General features: G+C 40.6%; 1 pseudogene; it reads left to right on the top strand.

The window, feature by feature from the left end:
* The first annotated feature begins 15684 nt into the window (after nt 1–15684).
* LOC126692463 (beta-hexosaminidase 2-like) lies at nt 15685–19026 on the top strand (annotated as a pseudogene).
* Nucleotides 19027–21357: the final 2331 nt, after the last annotated feature.

Consider the following 21357-nt stretch of genomic DNA (forward strand, 5'->3'; position numbering starts at 1 on the left):
TCCCTCTAGTGCTGGGCCTTGTAGTATAAACATTGATACCTTCAGCACCCCAAATCCAGTTGAAATGCTCACATTGCTTAGTGAGCTCAGCTTTAACACAACTTATTTTATCTAGGGATGGCTTCTGAGTTGCGTTTGTGACAACAAGCCCTAAGGCTTTGTAACCATTTAGGCATTTTGTAAACCGTCTTGATCGACATCTGATGAATACATGTTGCTCCACACATAATTGTAATCCACCGGAGCCTTCATATTTCCACGTAAGTACCTATCAAAGGCTAGTACAGATCATCCAGTGAAGGGCTTGTTGTTGGGTTGGCTATAGTAACCTAGCACCTTGTTTCCTTGTGCTGCATCATCAGTTGTTGAGGGTTCAAAGAATGTTGCTCCAAGGTTGTCTGGACCACCTGAACGAGTCCTCCAAACTACTTCGAAATCTGTTGCTTCTAACACTATTAAATCTCCCAGACTCAGAAACCTAGTTGCAAATCTTGTTCCTATTGTAATATAGAACACCAAAAAAATAAAATAAAATAAAAATTACGCATGTTGCCCACACTTACTAAACCGTTCTCACAATTTTAAGACTACGACTTACTATTGTTGTTATATACAACATATAGTGTTCCAACAAAAGAGAATATAGGGTCAGACTTATTACACACTAGCGTATGTTTACATGCAAGTGTTAAATAACACATTAAAATTGTGAGTTTAATTTCGAAACAGTTAGTTAGACCCACAATTTTAGTGTGTGATAAACACGGCCTAAACGAATATACAACACCAATCAAATTTTAGTCTCAAAATTTTGAAAATGGTTAACGGAATCAATACAATAAAGATGATATTGAGAGATATATACCTGATGGCCAAATTGGTAATGGAGCTAGTAGCTTAAAAACGGTTTCAACGGGCAATGGTGGATTTGCTTTAGGACATAGTGACATTCTACATATAACACAAATACCATCTCCAACTACCACAATAGCCAATAATGTGATCACAAAAGAAGCAAATTTTGCTAAATTCATTGGGAATAAGTGGGTCATCTCAGCTTCTTTTTTATTTTTTTGATCAACTACCAAATTTCTGTGTCATGGAAGAAATATTGGGTTTGCTGGGGCCTTTCTTTTATAGTTTCCCTTCGCTATTTTTGTTTACCTTTTTTAAGTACCTTTTTATTTACTATTTTTTTGGTATATTTATATTTTACTATTTTAAAAAGGAAAGTGCTACTAGGTTCATAATATTTTCACAACATTGCTATGTTCCTAAGATTTTCAAAACATTTTTCTATAATTGATAGCAACCTTAAAAATGAGTTAGAATATTCTTAACTTTCCTTATCCAGGTTAGCATGAGACAAAATAGAATTGATTTTCAGAAAATTTTAGAAAAAAAAAACCTCTAAAAAAGTAACCCATATTTTAGAGGAGGTTGGCTATAGTAGCTTTCTAGAATATTTTCCCCTAAATACTTTTACCCTTATAGCTATTATTTTCTAAATAAATGCTGAACACATATTTGACAACTTGTTTTCCTTTAATAGAAGAATTGGAGTTTGAATATTCCTCCCTCATTGTAAAGAAGAATTGGTATTTGAATATTCTCCCCTCGTTGTTGTAATTATCAACCATTCAAAAATTAGTCTCATCACGACAAATACAATCCATAAGTTATAAACAATAAATAAAATGAGCCAAAATAAGTCCAAAGCATTTATAGATTATAAAGAAATTGATAAACACATGAAAATTTGCATTGTGAGGAAAGGATGTAGTTTTGTTACATTATGCAAAATAACATGTGATTCACATACATAACACAAATTTTATATATATTCTAGATATTTGTTAACAACTACCTTTTAAGGATGCAATTTAAAACAGGGACGGAACTAGGATTTGCAATTTTTTGGGGGGGGGGGGGGGGGCAAGCTTACTATAAGTTCATTGAATTTCGTAACGTCTATTAACATCTTAATCACACATTTGTGGACAAAAATATATAATCATATTGCAATGAACTAATACTTATTTCATCAATAGCGATTCTTCAAAATGTTGTTCGATGATTTTCAGAAAATAGGATATCAGTAATGACTTCAAATTTGTTTGTATTTTCTTTCAAATAATCAAACATTATAGTTGATTTTTCCATTATCTAGAAATCATATAAAAAGTCCTATAAATTATAAGGATTTATTTTACATGTACGTAACATTCAAACAATTTCTTGACTTGTACAGTCAGGAGATTTTATCCAAAGTAAAAATCAATGTTTATTTGGTTTTTGTTTGAAACTAATTTTTGGAACTATAGATTTATAAGATAGGGAAATAATGAAGTATTTCAAAATTAATTAAATAAATAGTAGAATGAGTACTCTTCATGTGTTATCTAGACATACCTTACACTTCTTCATTTTGGATGAAAACAATTTTTATCATTAGCTACTTCTTTTGAACCAAAAGTTTGACACATATATATACTCCATCTAGCACTATAGCAAACACGTGCCGCAACCCCCTCTATCCATTTAGGCTTTCACAAGTTCACCATTCACACAACACAACACAATTGTTTTATTTTATTTTATTTCAATGAAAACGATAGCCACAAGTTCACACACTAATACACTATTAGTTACTAGCATTTATCAGATAAAAATTGGTAGAACATCTGCCTCACGGGCTCACACAACACATCTTAGAGAGAGCAGAGAGAGGATTGTGGAGAGATTTCAAAGAAGAGAGGTCAAATTAGAGAAAGAAGAGCCTAATCTACTATATTGCCTCAAGGGTATTCTTTTTTCTTTTTTCTTTTTTCTTTTTTCTTTTTTCTTTTTTTTTTTTAGATTTGTGGTTTGTTTGATTGGTTTTTTTGGTTTTTCTGAATTTTTTTTTTTGGGTTAATTTGTAAATTTTTTTGGAGAGGGGGGCCAAGTATATAAATTTTGGGATCATATTTTAAAATTTTTATTTATATGCATAAAAAAGTAAATTTTTTTAAAAAGTTGGGGGGGGGGGGGGCATGGCCCTCCTCAATCTAAACATAGTTCTGTCTCTGATTTAAAATGTATCAACTATCAAGTATTTAATTATTAGTTGGAATAATGGAATGTGCATTAAAATATATACTCGTTATATATATATATAGTATGTTGCATGTAAATAATTGTGTGTAAATTTTGTGATATATCATGAAAAACATATGAAATGTTGGGCTACATTTTTCTCAAAAAAACAAATGTTGGGCTACATGATATCATAATGTTGTGGTCATCCCATAGACACTTAAACAACTTGTCGAGGTAAAACATCTAAAATTTTGTGTCTTTTTTAAGATGTGTCCAATTCATTAGTCATTCAATCATAGAAGCAAAGATTACGTGAATCTGAATGAGGCCCTATTATAGGGTGCATGCCATGCAATTTTGGGTGCTTCTCTTTCCCGGTAAGATTACAACATTCCAGTGCCAAATTGAGGGTCCCTTTGGAAACTGCTTATTTGGTTAAAATTAAATTTTTTTACTGAAAGTGTAAAAAAAAACAAGTTAAAAAGCTAGCTAAATAGTACAATGTGACCTATGAATAATACTAAAAAGTGTAACAGAACCTATAAATAATACCAAAAAGAAGTTTAAAACTAAAATAAATTGAAACTTTCATTTGCTCCCAAACAGAGTTGGAATTTGTCATTGTTATTGTTGTTTTATTTTTTATTCTTTTCCAATATTATATTATTTTAAAAAATGGTTAATAACTCTTGTAGGGGCACAATTTTAATGGCCCAATCCTTGTTGGTCAAGTCTTGGTCCAAAAGGTCCCACATAATGAATTTTTGTAGAGTATGGGCTAAAGAACTTGATTTCAGTTAGTTTAAACGGTTTGTTGCATGGGTTAGGGAAATACAGAAAGAAGAACAAAAAAGATGGACGTGAAGAAAGATCCCTCTTAAGTGATCAGGCTCGAAACTTCATTCATAGGCATATATTAATACAGTAAAATTTCTCTTCTGTGTTCCTCCTCTCCACTCTCTTCCGTCCCTTTCTCTTGGGAGACGTTTTCATATAGGCCCTCTCCTATCATCTGGGCTTTACACTTGTTGATCATCCAAACCCCTACTTGAGCACCTGTCCCATCAGACACCCTTATCAATTTTTTGTGAGTTGCAGTGGCCAAGGTAACACTGTTTAGGGGTCTCCTCTTCATTAATACGGTCAGGAGAGTGGTTGTGATGCATTTAATGTGGTGGTGGCAGCCTTTGCTGAGATATTTCAGGTTTCCTCCCTTTTTACGTATTTGGGGAATGGGTTACAGTGGCTGGAATGCACATTTGATCCGGATTTTGCAATGTCCAAGGAGGAATTACTCCTCGGACATGTTCTCTTTGCCCCAGTGGGCCTAAATAAGGATTGCCTGGGCCACGATGTCTCCTCGGACGGATTGGTCCTCGGACGGGCCCAGGGCCCAGCCAACCTATTATTCTGGGCCGGTCCCCCCAATAGCCCCTCAAAACTCCTGTTTTTGATCTCCTTCCGAGGAGAAAAGCGGGGTTTTGACATTATAAAGGATGGAATTAATTAGATCCTGGTTCGCGCGTGTGGGCAGTCACTTTTGACGCGCTACAATTTACGAGGCACGGCTATTTACTCTAGGTGGCTTTGTGTCTCCTTTATCCAACGGCGAGGCGTAGATCCGACGGCTAGCATTCTTCCCTGAATTCTTGAGCGGGAATGATTTCCTTTTTTCCACCTAGCTATATAAAGCCCCAGAGAGGTTCATTTTTTCTTTTTTATCTGCATATCAGAAGTCCAGAGAACTCCAACGCCCAGAGATCTACGAACACTCCCGTTCTCCAAATTTCCATAGTCATTTCTGTGAAGCGTCCTTCCTCGAAGAGATTTCCAAGCATCTTACTGATCGTTTGTGAAGATACTTGTAAGTTTCGTGCGTTTCGCTGCTTCAAATTTCTCCTCGGATTTCAATTTTCTCCTCGGTTTTTATTCCCGTCCCTCCAGTTCGACTTAGATGGGTAGATTCAAGGATCTAGTAGATACTCCGACCGCCATGGAGGCTTTTAGGGCGAAATACCACATCCCGCAGGGGGTGGTTCTGCAGTACTGTCCCCCAGAAGGAGTATTGACAGATAGAGACGTGGGTGAAGTTGTCATTCCTATGATTGCCTTTATAGAAGGAGGAATGACACTCCCCATGCGTAGGATTACCCGGGACTACTTGTTCCACCATAGGTTGACACCACATCAGTGTACTCCAAACATGTTTAGGGTATTAGGCTACATAGATGTTTTGAACGAGCGGATGGGTTTAGGCCTGACCTGGCATGATGTGGTCCACCTGTATAAGTGCCATTACGTCGAGAAGGGAGGGTATTACCTCAAATCTCGGTCCAAGGTCATTAGGCTAATCTCGTGCCTCCCCATATCCAATAAGACTATGAAGGATGATTTCCTCATTGCCTCAGGAGAGTGGAGCGATGGTTTTCATTGTCCAACTCGGGCAGGAATTCCAGGTGCGGCGCCTTTAGGGCCAATCCTTTAGGGAGGGGGCTTAGCTCTTTGGATTCATTCTTTTTTTTGCTTAAGAATCGAAAATTTTTATAACTTAACTCTAATCTCCTTCTCAGCTATTTTGCAGATAGAGCTCAAGTTGCTCCTAAGCTGAGCCACGTAAACGTTCCGGCCTTGAACTATCTGTTGAGGTCGGAAATCTACGTTACCGAGGACAGGCAGCTACGCGCGGCTCATTTGGTTTTGGGCTACCAACCCCTAACCCGTTCTTTCTAAGCCATTGGCCACGCCATAAGAGCTGGTAGTCCAAGATTGGCTAGGATTGATGTATCCAAGCCCAAGTTCCTAGCCCAACAAGATCTCAAGTCAGTCGTGCTACCTAGTGTTCGGAATCCTCCACCAGCTGCGTAATTGCTCCGCCAGACAACCTTGAAGTTGCTGCGCCAGTTGAAGGAGAGACCGAATCATCTCGTCTTTCTCTTGAGGAGGAGATAGACAAGTTCTATTTCGAAGAGGAGATTCATAAAGCCCCTTTGATCGAGCTTTCGGACCCTGAAGGAGAGCAGGATCAAAATTCTGTGGTTGGCACTCCAATTATTATAACTTGCTCGGAAGATTCCTCAAAAGAAGAGGTAGACAATATGGCCAGCAAAGGAAAAAGCCTACGAGATTTGATGGCCTCCCGAGGAAAAGGTCAATCTTCAAAGGTGCCTGCTCAGTCGCAGACCCAAGACCTTCCTCCAGTCACTCCTCAGGTTCCTTCTGACCTCGGCCTCAAGATTAACCTGGACCTAAAAAAGAAAAGGCCGGCTGAAATCCCTGAGGAAGGCGAGGTGGTGCCCCGCCCGGGTAAGCAGCAAAAAACCACCCGGGGGCAAAAGAATAAAAGGGCTTCCTCTGTAGAAAGCCGGGAGAAGGAGAACCGGGCTAAAGTGCGTGTTCATCCACGCACTTAGAGCCCGAAGTTGGAGGTAGATGGGGTTGCTATCCCTTACACTGCCTCGGTCCGAGAATACAAAAGGGGTTGAGCAGGGTACATAGCTGAGGCTTTGGAGCAGCCAGTACTCCTCCCTCGGGATATGGAGGCCTATAGGCGGTTCTCTCAGCCTGAGCTCTTTCTATCCCTCAAGAGGGACCTTGCAATGGTAAGTGACTCTTCTACCCTTTCATTAAATCATTAGACCTTGTTGCATTCTAAGACATTTTTGTTTTGTTGGCAGATCACTCAGCAAGTGTTTGTGGCTGAGGAGTACTGCCGCAGCAACCGCAACTTAGCTAAAGCTGAGGCCCAATCTCGGGAAGAGGTGGAGAAAACCGCGGGGTCCCTCAAGCAAGAGAACCTTGAACTTGCGGAGAAGTTCAAAGAGGCGGAGAAAGGCCGCAAGAGCGCTCTGGCCGGACTAAAAAACGCCGAAACTCAAGCCGAGGACCAGCGCCAAAAGTTGTTCGTGACCGAGACCAGCTTTGCAACTGAAAAGAAAACAGTGTTGGATCTCAAGGCTGCGCTACAAAAAGCTGAGGAGGAGGTCCGGCGAGCAAAGGAAGAGGCTCAGCTAATTCGGGAGGCTGTAGAGGCTGAAAAGAAAGCTGCTTATCAGCTTGGGGCTGAAGAAACCGAAGCCAGGCTCTCTGAGGAGATTCCGAAGGTGTGCAAGGATTATTGCAGCATCTCATGGGCTCATGCCCTTGATGCTGCAGGGATTCCTGCAGATTCGGCGCTGAGGTTGCCCGAGAAGGTCTTCTTCCCTCTGGAAATCCGAGAGGTTCCTGACGGTGCACCTGAAGCTTCTGAGCAGGCCATGGCTATTCCTGATGCCATCCCTCTGCTTGATAAAGCCAAGGATCCTGCCAAGGAGTCAATTTCCGAGGTTCCTGCTCCTCAGCCAGGGCAGAAAGAAAATCCTCCTGCTGAGGCTTAGCTTCTAGGTTTTTAATTCCTGTACTTTTTTTTTTTTTGAACGAGAGTTGTCTTATTTTTTGTTCTTTTATAAAGACCTCTCTTTGTATTGACATCGACTTATTAATATAGAATGTTCTTTTTTCCATTCTCTTTTGATGTTTATTAATACTGTTCCTCTATTTACCATTTGCAATAATATAAACAAATATAAACGAATAAGAAAAAAGGAGTGTCATGCGGCGAATTTAGAATGACAGTTGCAATAATACTAAACTACGCACGTACCTCGAATTTGCACAAGAGTTCTAAGTTATTAATTTTTCCTAAGTCTGTGGTCCGAGGAGCCATGCAGGACTTAGGTTTTGTTTAAAACTTGTAGAGATGCCATAAGTTATTAATTTCCCCTAAGTCTGTGGTCCGAGGATCCATGCAGGACTTAAGTTCTGTTTAAAACTTGTAGAAATGTCATAAGTTATTAATTTCCCCTAAGTCTGTGGTTCGAGGAACCATGGAGGACTTAGGTTCTGTTTAAAACTTGGATAGATGCCTCAAGTTATTAATTTCCCCTAAGTCTGTGGTCTGAGGAGCCATGCAGGACTTAGGTTCTGTTTAAAACTTGGATAGATGCCTCAAGTTATTAATTTCCCCTAAGTCTGTGGTCCGAGGAGCTATGCAGGACTTAGGTTCTGTTTAAAACTTGTAGAAATGTCGTAAGTTATTAATTTCTCCTAAGTCTGTGATCCGAAGAGCCATGCAGGACTTAAGTTCTGTTTAAAACTTAGATAGGTGCCTCAAGTTATTAATTTCCCTTAAGTCTGTGGTCCGAGGAGCCATGCAGGACTTAGGTTCTGTTTAAAACTTGGATAGATGCCTCAAGTTATTAATTTCCCCTATGTCCGTGGTCCGAGGAGCCATGCAGGACTTAGGTTCTGTTTAAAACTTGTAGAAATGTCGTAAGTTATTAATTTCCCCTAAGTTTGTGGTCCGAGGAACCATGCAGGATTTAGGTTCTGTTTAAAACTTGGATAGATGCCTCAAGTTATTAATTTCCCCTATGTTTGTGGTCCGATGAGCCATACAGGACTTAGGTTTTGTTTAAAACTTGGATAGATGCCTCAAGTTATTAATTTCCCCTAAGTCTGTGGTCCGAGGAGCCATGCAGGACTTATGTTCTGTTTAAAACTTGTAGAAATGTCATAAGTTATTAATTTCCCCTAAGTCTGTGGTCCAAGGAACCATGCAGGACTTAGGTTCTGTTTAAAACTTGGATAGATGCCTCAAGTTATTAATTTCCCCTATGTTTGTGGTCCGAGGAGCCATGCGGGACTTAGGTTCTGTTTAAAACTTGGATAGATGCCTCAAGTTATTAATTTCCCCTAAGTCTGTGGTCCGAGGAGCTATGCAGGACTTAGGTTCTGTTTAAAACTTGTAGAAATGTCGTAAGTGATTAATTTCCTCTAAGTTTGTGGTCCGAGGAGTCATGCAGGACTTTAGGTTCTGTTCAAAACTTGGATAGATGCCTCAAATTATTAATTTCCCCTAAGTCTATGGTCTGAGGAGTCATGCAGGACTTAGGTTCTGTTTAAAACTTGTAGAAATGTCGTAAGTTATTAATTTCCCCTAAGTCTGTGGTCCGAGGAACCATGCAGGACTTAGGTTCTGTTTAAAACTTGGATAGATGCCTCAAGTTATTAATTTCCCCTAAGTCTGTGGTCTGAAGAGCCATGCAGGACTTAGGTTCTGTTTAAAACTTGGATAGATGGAAATGGACCGATGGGTATGCGATGATCAGGGAACAAAACGTAGGCAGAGCTATTTTCATTAATAATAATATCTTCTTAGATTATTTACATTCCATGGGCGAGGTACAGTTTTTTCATCTAAGTCTTCTAGGTAATAAGCACCTATTCCGACCACAGATGTGATGCGGTACGGTCCTTCCCAGGTTGGTCCCAGCTTGCCCCAGGAAGGGTTTTTAGCACTACCGAGAATCTTTCTCATCACAAGGTCACCTGGACTCAAAGGTCGCAGCTTTACATTAACGTCATACCCCTACTTTAGCTTCTGGTGATAGCAGGCCATATGGATCATTGCTTTTTCCCTTTTTTCCTCGGCTAAGTCTAGACTTCTCCCCAATAACTTGTCATTATTGTTTGGGGTAAAGCTGTTAGACTTCAATGTGGGGAAGCTGTTCTCAATTGGGAGTATGGCCTCGGCCCCATAAGTCATTGAAAAGGGAGTCTCACCCGTTGACCGCCGCAGTGTCGTCTGATAGGTCCATAAAACATGTGGGAGCTCTTCCACCCATCTCCCCTTTGCTTCATCCAACCTCTTTTTCAGTCCACTCACTATGACTTTGTTCACGGCCTCGGCTTGTCCATTTCCTTGGGGGTAGGCAGGAGTGGAGTACCGGTTAGTGATCCCAAACTCGCAGCAATACTCCCTGAAGTTCTTACTATCAAATTGGAGACCGTTGTCCAAGATGAGTGTGTGTGAAGTTTCGAAGCGTGTAATAATGTTTTACCAAATGAATTTCTTGGCATCCACGTCCCTGATGTTGGCCAAAGATTTAGCTTCCACCCATTTGGTGAAGTAATCAGTTCCGACTATTATGTATCGCTTATTCCCTACTGTTTTGGGGAAAGGACCGACAATATCAAGACCCCACTGAGCAAACGGCTAGGGGCTGGAGAGGGGGTTAAGGACTCCTCCGGGTTGGTGGATATTTGGGGCGAATCTCTGGCACTGATCACACTTCTTTGCATATTCTTGGGCCTCTCTGTGCATGTTCGGCCACCAGTATCCTTAGGTGAGTGCCCTGTGTGCCAGCGATCTCCCTCCAGTGTGACTTCCACAAATCCCCTCATGTAACTCTTCAAGCAAGGACTTGGATTCTTCTGGGTGTATACATAATAAGTATGGCCCAGAATAGGAGCGCCGGTATAGTTTGTGGTCTTCTGATAACCAAAACCGAGGAGCATTCCTCCGTATCTTCTCGGCCTCTAGCTTTCCTTCTGGTAATGTATCGTCCTTGAGGAATTTTACTATAGGATCCATCCAACTAGGACTCTTTCTAACCTGATGGACCTGAGCTCTCTCTCCTCTAATTGAACTTGTCTAGCATAAATCCTCAACAAGGATTATTCTTGGCAGGTCATGTGTAGAGGATGTGGCTAGAGTGGCCAAGGAATCCTCATGTGTGTTCTCGCTTCTAGGAACATGCGTCATGTTAAAGGATTCAAAGTCTGACTGCAGGCATTTAACCCGGCTGAGATATCCTTGCATTCTAGCATCTCTAGCTTCTAACTCGCCCATCACTTGGCCAACGACCAATTTTGAGTTCGAAAATGCTTCTATTGCCTTTCTGCCCAATTTTTGAACCATCATCATTCCTTGAAGTAAAGCCTCGTACTCGGCCTCGTTGTTCGTAGTCGAGAACTCGAGTCTTAGCGATTTTTCAATGGCAATACCTTCAGGCGATATTAGAACTAGCCCAATTCTAGATCCTCTTTGGTTGGCCGCGCCGTCCACGTAGACTTCCCAACGCAAGATCTCTCGTGCCGAGATTGTGCCAACCGATTTTCCATCCATGTCTCCCTTCTCAGTTATTGTTTCTACAGAGGGTTCTGCGAATTCTGCAACTAAGTCCGCGAGGACCTGACCCTTGACAGAGGACCTAGGCATGTATTTAATGTCAAAAGCACCGAGGAGCGCACTCCACATGGCAATCCTCCCTGTGTAATCGGCGCTTCGGAGCACCGATCGAAGGGGAAGCTAGGTTAGAACAATGACCGTGTATGCCTGAAAGTAATGAGGGAGTTTCCACGTGGCATGCACTACTGCCAGAATTACTTTCTCCAATGGTAAGTAGCGTACTTCGGCCTCATGTAATGATTTACTTACGTAGTACACTGGTCGCTGTACTCCATTATCATCCTATATCAGTACCAAGCTTACAGCATAAGGGCCTACTGCTATGTATGCAAACAGTACCTCGTTTGCCTCAGGGCTAGACATGATGGGTGGTCGTGACAAGTATTCCTTAAGTTGCTGGAAGGCCCGGATACAATCCTCCGACCACTCAAACCCTTTCCACTTATTTATCAAGAGGTAGAAAGGTCAACATCGGTTGGCAGATCGTGATATGAACCGGTTTAATGCTGCGATCATACCAGTGAGCTTCTAAACTTCTTTTGGATTCCGAGGAGCCTGTAGGCTGTTAATCGCTTTGATTTGATCTGGGCTTACTTCTATTCCCCTGTGGGTTACCATATAGCCTAGGAATTTCCCAGATCCGACCCCAAATGAACACTTGGAAGCATTGAGCCACAGCTTGTGCTCCCTTAAGATGTCGAAGATGATCTCCAGGTCTTTCACGTGCTCGGACACCATTTTACTTTTTACGACCATATCGTCTATGTAGACTTCAATAACTTTGCCTAGCTGTGGTTCGAACATTCTGGTCATCATCCTTTGGTAAGTTGACCCCTCGTTCTTTAGTCCGAAAGGCATTACCTTATAGTGATAGTTTCCGACGGGTGTCATGAACGCCGTCTTCTCCTGATCCTCTAGTGCAAGGGGTATCTGATGATAGCCCTGGAAGGCGTCCAGGAAGCTCATTCGAGGGTGGCCTACAGTTGCATCCACCAATCGGTCAATTCGAGGTAAGGGGAATGGGTCTTTCGGGCATGCCTTATTCAAGTCTGTGAAGTCCACGCAGACTCGCTATTTCCCCGTTTTCTTCCTCACCACCACCGTATTTGCCAGCCATTCAGGGTAAAAAAACTTCTTTAATAACTCCTGCCTTTTTTAGCTTCATCACTTCGTCTCTAACGGCACTGGCATGTTCCTTCGAGGGACGTCGGGGTGGCTACTTCTTTGGAATAGAAGACGGATTAACATTCAAGTAGTGACAAATGAGGCTAGGGTCAACCCCTGGGGCATCATAAGGGTCTCATGCAAACATGTCAACATTTCTCCTTAGAAACCCGACCAGCTCCTCTTTCTCTTGAGGAGTCAACTCCAAGCCGACCTGGAAAAATCTCTCTGGGTCCTTGTCAACGATAAACTTTTCCAAACTTTCACACTTTATCTCCTTGGCTGGCCTGCTAACATGCCTTGCCGAGGTGGCTGGTTGCTATAAGCTTTCAGGAGCCGAGGACTCGGCCCTGGACCGACGTGAGATGGCGGCCACCATACATTGCCTAGCCATGGCCTGATCTCCACGAATCTCTTCCACTTGGCCTTCGAACGGGTATTTCACCTTTTGGTGAAGTGTGGAAGTCACGGCATCTAGGGCATGGATCCATGGCCTGGCCACTATTGCTGTGTAGGGCGAGTAGGCATCAACCACGATAAAATCCACCTCCACTACCTCTGACCCGGTCTGGATGGGTAATCTGATCTGCCCTTTCGGTACAACTTTCTTTCCTTCGAAGCTAATAAGGGGAGAGTCATAAGCTGTCAAATCCTCCGGCCTTAAATTCAGCCCCTTGTATAGATTAGGGTACATTACCTCTACCGCGCTACCCGGGTCTACCAGTACCCTCTTCACATCGAAACCTCCGATCCTCAGCGTAACTACTAAGGCATCGTCGTGAGGTTGGATAGTTCCCCTCTTATCTTCATCCGAGAATCCTAATATTAAAGGGCTTCCCTTTTTTGACCTTTTAGATTCCCTTTCCCTATCCTCGGCGGAGAGCCGAGCCACAGACAACACCCTGGAGGGGAATGACCCAGTTCTTCCTGGAGCGGCGAGGATGACGTGTATCGTCCCCGTGGGAGGTCTTACTGATACATCCTTTCGAGGTTCTTGCGTTGCCTGGCCCGGATGGCCGCTCGAGGGGTGTAAAAGGTGTCGCAACTTTCCCTCTCGGACCAGTTGATCAAGGTGATTCCATAAATTCTTGCAATCCTCGGTGGTATGCCCATGGTCCTAATGATAATGACAATACAGGTTCTGGTTGCGTTTCGCAGGGTCTCCAGCCATTTGAAAAAGGGTTCGTTCTTTACTTTCTCCAGAACTTGTTGCACTGGTTCTCTGAACACAGCATTAACCGTTTGCATGTTGCTTTGTCCAGCCTGTCTCGAAAAGTCTCTTTTCGGCTGGTTATGGTTATATCGTTCCAACCTGAAATCATTCCCTTTGGGGGGAATGATCTTCTCCTTTCCTTTTCCTTGTAGCTGATCTTCTTCCACCCTTTTGTATTTGTCAATCCTATCCATCAACTGATGAACGTTGGCTACGGGTTTACCAGTGAGAGATTTCCTTAAGCCATGCTCAGTAGGGAGACCGCTTTTGAATGTGCTAATAGCGACATCATCGTGGTTTTCATCCAGCTCGTTGTACATCTCCCAATATCTATCCGAGTACGCCTTTAAGGTCTCTCCCTCGCGCATGAATAAGGACAGTAACGAACTTAGGGGTCAGGGGACTCTGCTATTTGTAATAAAGTGAGAATAGAAAGCCTGAGTGAGCTACTTATATGAGCCTATGGAATTTGTCTTCAGGCTATTGAACCATCTCATTGCCATTGGCCCCAAGCTGGATGGGAAGACTTTGCACATTAGGGCTTCATTTTGGGAGTGGATGGCCATTCTTTGGTTAAACTAGCTCACGTGCTCCACTGAGTCTGCTCGGCCGTTGTAAATAGTAAACGTAGGTTGATTAAAACGCCGAGGTAATTTAGCCCCTTCTATTCTGTGCATGAAGGGTGATCTAGAGATCTGGTCTAGTGCCCTATTCATAGCATCATTCCCCAAGCCCTTGCTGGATGGGCTCTCATACTTTCGCACAGAGTGGGACTCCTTCTTGTAAGAAAAGGTTTCACTTAGGGGTGTTCTCGACCTCCGTCGATAACTCATGTCCTCCTCATTAGAGGACACATCTGAGCTAGAGGGAGATCGCTTTCGCTGCGCACGTCGCAACTTTCTTTTCAGGTCATCTATCTCTCGCTGCATGGCCTGATGGTTGTTTCGCCTTTGGGATACGTGACTACCTATTTGGGTACAACTTTGGCTCGTCTGGGTAGTATATACACTTCCCTCATGATTCCTTCTACTGCCCGGGTTGGCAGGATCATTTTACCGCTAAGACTCAATGGGTTTTGTCTGTTGAGGGTTAGCTTGGTGAGGATTCTCCTGGTGTGGACCTAGTCCTGCCATGCTCAACTGTTGTGCTTACTGACACTTTAGTTCTCCCCATAGACGGCGTCAATTGTAAGGGCACAATTTTAATGGCCCAATCATTGTTGGTCAAGTTTTGGTCCAAAAGGTCCCACACAATGAATATTTGTAGAGTATGGGCTAAAGAACTTGGTTTCAGTTAGCTTAAACGGTTTGTTGCATGGGTTAAGGAAATACAAAAAGAAGAATGAAAAAGATGGACGTGAAGAAAGATCCCTCTTAAGTGATCAGGCTCGAAACTTCATTCATATGCATATATTAATACAGTAAAATTTCTCTTCTGTGTTCCTCCTCTCCACTCTCTCCCGTCCCCTTCTTTTGGGGGACTTTTTCATATTATATAGGCCCTCTCCTATCATCTGGGCTTTACACTTGTTGATCATCCAAACCCCTACTTGAGCACCTGTCCCATCAGACACCCTTATCAATTTTTTGTGAGTTGCAGTGGCCAAGGTAGCACTGTTCAGGGGTCTCCTCTTCATTAATGCGGTCAGGAGAGTAGTTGTGATGCATTTAATGTGGTGGTGGCAGCCTTTGCTGAGATATTTCAGGTTTCCTCCCTTTTTACATATTTGGGGAATGGGATACAGTGGCTGGGACACACCTTTGATCCGGATTTTGCAATGTCCGAGGAGGAATTACTCCTCGGACATGTTCTCTTTGCCCTAGTGGGCCTAAATAAGGATTGCCTGGGCCACGATGTCTCCTCGGACGGACTGGTCCTCGGACGGGCCCAGGGCCCAGCCAACCTATTATTCTGGGCCGGTCCCCACAACTCTGTTTTTGAATAGTTAGAAATAATCATTGATGCTTCTATGAATAAACATTTATTCATGATATCAAGTATATTTTATATGTTTAAGTTGTTGGGGATATTACACAAAGTAATAATGGAAGAACAAGGTTAACACAAAAGACAAACAGAAAATAGATAACTTGGAGGCACTACATCATCTTCTTTAGACAATATTTGCCCTCCACACTTTTGTTGCTAAAGGATTATCACAAATTTGTCTTCAAGATACAACCAAGATGTTGGATTCTATAGATAGCAATTCTAAAGAATGATCACAGGATTTCTTGTATTTCTCTCAAACTTACTATTTTTTGGAGTTTCAAGTGACCAAGATGTTGTGTTTCAAGTGAACATAAGCCTCTATTTATACCCATAGGGTTATGTTTCATAAAAAGGCACGTATGGAGAGTTAGTTATTTTTTCAAGTAAACATAAGCCACTATTTATACTCATAGGGTTATGTTTCATGAAAAGACACGTATGAAGAGTTAGTTATTTTTTCATTAAACGGTTAACAAAGATTGAAACCTCTTCAACCTTTCTGAACAGTCATCAGAAAATTCCAGAAAAATTCCCACATGGGGTCCTGCCAATTTGTCTGCAGAGACTGTGTGGGGTGCCATGAGAGGCCTTGAGACTTTTTCTCAGCTCGTTTAGGGTGACCCTTTACGTGTGGCTGTTGGGTTGAATATATGGGATGCACCACTTTTTGGACACACAGGGATTATGTTGGATACTTCTAGGAATTACTACTTAGTTAAGGACATATTAAGGACTATTGGGGCTATGAGTGTGAATAAGATGAATGTGTTTCATTGGCACATCATTGACTCACACTCTTTCCCACTTTTGGTGCTGTCTGAGTCGGATTTGGCAGCTAAGGGGTCTTATGGCCCGGACATGCTGTACACTCCTGATGATGTCAACAAAATTGTGCAATTTGGCTTGGATCACGGAGTGTGAATTATTCCAGAGATTGATTCACTTGGTCAGTAAAAATTCTCTCTTTTGCCTTTACTTTTTTGCTTGCAATCCTACTCTCTTTCTTTTTGGTACAAATTTTTGGGATTGTATTGCTAGTTATAAAAGGTCCTGTCTAGTACACAAAATTGTCACTTTTACAGATTTGACAGAGGTAATTGGTAGGCCGTCTCTTACCCAATTTTGCATTGTTTTGCAAAGAAACCACTAAACAAATTCTTAGCTAGCTGGCATTGGGTATGCAGATCTAATTCATCGAAGTGTATTCCAAAATGGGCAAAACTTAGGTATAGTTCCTTAAGAGTTGTACTTTGGGTTCCTCAATTGTATCCAACAACAAGATTGTATTGACCTATGCAGTGCGAATAGTGTCATTCTATCATCCTCTCCCAAGTACAAATGAATTAAACCACAAATGAATTCAACCTTGTGGTTTATTAGCCGATACAAACACATGATTGAATTTAATTGAGGAGCCTAAGGTTTAGTAGATAAAGAACTCTACCTAAGATTTAACCCTCCAAAATTATGGTATTCTTTAACAGGTTTAGAAATCAATCAGGAAACTTCAAAAGAAAAAGCAGTTGAATCTCACAATTTCTGATGAACCTTTTATACCAGAAAAGGAGAGAAATGAAATTATGTTTAGTAAACTTGTTTCAAACAACCAATTTACTACAATCAGTCTAAATCTAATCCAACAAGTCCCATATATGCATCTCTTGCCCTTATAATTAAAAATTAGGATGCCTAGATAATTTCTTGATGAACAAGTGACCTTTGTTCAACTAACAAAAGTTACAAAACATGCATAGCAGCAAAAGCAAGCAGCTATTCAAAGCTTCAAACACCTTTTACCAACGGTATAAACAGATCTTACACAATGACAAACATTACGAATAAAACTAACCGTAACTACCATTACCATCTAATTAAGCAACAAAACATGACAGAAATCACACCGTAAGCTCTCCTACCGTTACATTTATTCCTCTTAAGAATACATCCTTACTCACTGCATAGAATTCCATTCTGCATTACTGCCAAAAAAAAAAAAAATTCCACTGTAATCAACCCAAGCATACACCTCCCATTTTACTTGTCCATGGTGAGTTCTTGCTTTCCTTTGGCATCAAATATGATAAATGGAAGCAGCCCAAGCTATTTTACACAGGATATTGTATTATCAATCCAATAGCTTCCCATTAGATGCTTTCTTTAGTTTTTCATTGTTTGCCAAAACTTGTTAGACATTTTTTATATTTGAATTTGAATATGAGCAAGATATAATTGCAAAGTCAAAATTCAAATATAATTGGAGAAACCTTGATAATTCTTATATTACAATATGGTGAATATACACAAGCTAATACAACTTTTGACAGTGGGATTGGGCGAGGATTTTAGAAAGACATAAAACACAAGATGATTAACATTGTTGAACCATTTAATCTAGAATCATAATGCATACGATGATATCAAGTAAACTTCAATCCATTCCTTTTCCATATCAGAGGGTTGTACTAAGTTAAACTATAATAATCCTTGTGGTGGAAATGGAAGGAGTTTAAAATTTTGTTTTTTACTTGCAGCCCATACGGGATCATGGGCAGAAGCCTACCCTGATATTGTGACATGTGCAAACATGTTCTGGTGGCCAGCTGGAAGTAAGTGGGAAGACCGTCTTGCCTCTGAACCTGGAACAGGCCACTTGAACCCCTTAGATCCCAAGACTTACCAAGTCCTGAAAAGAGTCATTAACGATGTGGCCACCTTATTCCCAGAACCATTCTACCATGCTGGAGCTGATGAGATCATCGCTGGTTGTTGGAAAGCTGATCCGGCCATTCAGTCCTTCCTCTCAAATGGTGGAACTCTCAGTCAGCTACTCGAGATCTTTGTCAACTCTACTTTTCCTTATATTGTATCTCTAAACGGAACAGTGGTTTATTGGGAAGATGTTATATTGGATGGTAATATCAAGGTACCAACCACAGCTCTTCTTCCAGAGCATACCATCTTGCAGACATGGAACAATGGACATGAAAACACCAAAAAGATTGTTTCTTCTGGATACCGGGTTATCGTATCATCCTCGGATTTCTATTATCTGGACTGTGGGCATGGTGACTTTCTAGGGAACGACAGCCAGTATGATCAACAAACAAGTGATAACTCTGGAAATGGCGGATCATGGTGTGGGCCTTTCAAAACATGGCAAACCATATACAACTATGATATAACATATGGGTTGAGTGAGGAGGAGGCCAATCTAGTGTTAGGTGGGGAGGTGGCATTGTGGTCTGAGCAAGCAGATCCTTTAGTTATAGATGCAAGAATTTGGCCAAGAACTTCAGCAATGGCAGAGACACTGTGGTCTGGGAACCGAAATGAGACAAGTAAGAAAAGGTATGCTGAGGCAACAAATAGGTTGAACGAGTGGAGATAGGCAACAGATAGGCAACAGAGACACCCATTCAGCCACTTTGGTGCATTAGGAACCCTGGCATGCGCAACACAGTTCAGCCTTTTGCTTAGTCATTTCCTTCTTTTTCTTTTTTGTTGATAAGTAGCTATTTCCTTCTTATATACTTCAAAAATAATATACTAATAACTGTTACTGATTTGATTTTTTGTGTTACTTTTCTTGCTATAGAATGCGTTAGTTGAGGAAGATGAATGGTAATTGTATTTAATTTTCCAAATATATTGAGCCTTCAACTCATGTGACAAATAGTTTGACTCCTTTCTTGTTTTAAATCACTCTGCTGTGTGCAACGCTAATTTGAGCAATGAGCCTCCTTAACCTTTTTATTGATGTTTCTTTTACAATTTTTACCTTGCATTTGAATCTTTCTCTTCACCTATCAAAAAATAAATAAATCTTTCTCTTGGCTAGCACTAGCTTGGGAGGGTGTTATATAAAGGAATTAAGATTGTGATGAAGCTATAGAGGAAAATAATGAAAAGGAAGTGGGGTTTTGGCTATGATACTTTCGTTGGTGGAACTAGAACAGGTAATCTTGTACTCTAGTTTCTGTCACAGTGATTAGATGATTGGATTTTTGTTTGATGTTAACAAAATACTTTTAAGGAATTTTTAGAATTATTAAAATGAAGGATTTTACATTAATTAATAGAATTGAAATTCTATCAACTCAAATTTCTAATAATTGAATGAGTATAATTAACGCTAAAGAAAATAGAACATTATGAAAATGATCATATGGATGGTAATGGTGGTGAGAATAACTAGGTAATAGTGGAGGTGTGAAGTCATTGTTGTAGACCTCACAGGAATTTATGAAGCTATGTCTACCACGAAAAATAAAATGGCTTTGATTTATAAAATTATCCAATTTCTAAGAATGTATGCCTGGTATTAAGCATTGTAATCAATTTGTCAATTAAAGTACCTAGAGCCAAAGACAACAATCACAACAACATCCTAGAACCATAGACATTGTACAATAAAATGTAGCTTGGCAGGGAGTTGCAGATGGAGAGGGAAAAAACTAATGTTAGCAGATAAGACACACAAAGATAGCTTAAGGATTGCAACAAACCAGCCCTTATCACAGAGAAAGAAGCTGCAATTTTATGCAGCAAACAGAGAAAGAACAGAGCAGTAAAACAAGGACTCCAGGGCCTGTTTTTTATTCATTCACTGTTTTAGCCAGTAAATTTAGTATGTATACATGAACATGGCTCATATTCAGCCTTACAAGTTACAAGTGAATCACTTCATAATCAAACAACTATTTTTTAGTTGACCAAACCAAACGCAAGTTAAAACTAGTGTTACAACTTATTTTATTTGAAGTAACAGTTCTGTGAACAGTGTCTGGATTTTCAGCCAAAATGGCTTTATATTTTTCCATGGCTTATATAGACAGTTAAGTTTTCTTTTTCTTTTTCCCCTGTAGATAGAGGGTGGCATAATGATATCATATTTCGATGGCTCATTATTTCTTGTTTTTTGATACCATAATTCCAAAAGTACAGAACAAATGTTGAGAGAAAAAATAAGTCAAAGAGCTTTAGTTGTTATTCTAGGTAAAATTTCATAGAACTTGGAAGCAATATTTGCTAATGCTAACGGTTTAGCTAAACTGAGTTTGTCCACTTGTCCAACCTACGCATTTTTCATCTGCTTCTTTACCTGCTTAAAGTCTAGCATAACTGCCTCCATAGACCAGCTAGAGCTACACATTCCATTACACAAATCAGACACTGCTTTGCTGCACTTGAGTACTAGAACTGAGTGAATATCCCTACACTGAAGCTTCAGCATAATTTGGCAAATAGCAAGGAAGGCTGCAGCCTGCAGTTATTATAGAACTTGAAAAATCACTTAAATTGTTTTTTGACACTTAACTGTTTGTTCTGTTTGTCGCCTATACAGATGAAAATATAGTTATTGATATTTGGAGGTTGAAACTAAACATAATCAAGTTTGTGCATTGCGACCAGATGAACAAAGTTTTACCTTATTCCAATCTGAAGTATAATTTATGTTCAATTTATTCTACTGGTTATTGATGTTTGTTGGGTGCAAAAAGAGGGAGGGCCATATGTCTTGAAGTCAAGACGTTAATGCCAAATTATTTCTTGTAGAAACTGTCTTCCATTGATATTGATTGTTTTGGTTGTTTGCAAATAAAATTTGCTGATATTTGTCAATCTTTACCACTTAGCTTTTGTCTCCACTCAAAGCATAAGCCTGCCTCAATCCTGAGTAAATGAAAACCCACCTGAACATGTCAAACTATCAACAGTGCCATTTTAAAACTTTGTGATCTATGAGATGTATCAATTAACTACCTGCTGCCTGCAGTTTGATTTTCCTGACTATTTTGACCCTTTGCAAATTTCAAAGTCAACAATATTTACCAAGGCTACACATTTAAGTTCTTCATAAGTCTACCATTGACCACTTTGTATTAGCACCGTCTTTGTC

Source organism: Quercus robur, chromosome 1 (assembly GCF_932294415.1).
Source record: "Quercus robur chromosome 1, dhQueRobu3.1, whole genome shotgun sequence".
Lineage (NCBI taxonomy): Eukaryota > Viridiplantae > Streptophyta > Magnoliopsida > Fagales > Fagaceae > Quercus > Quercus robur.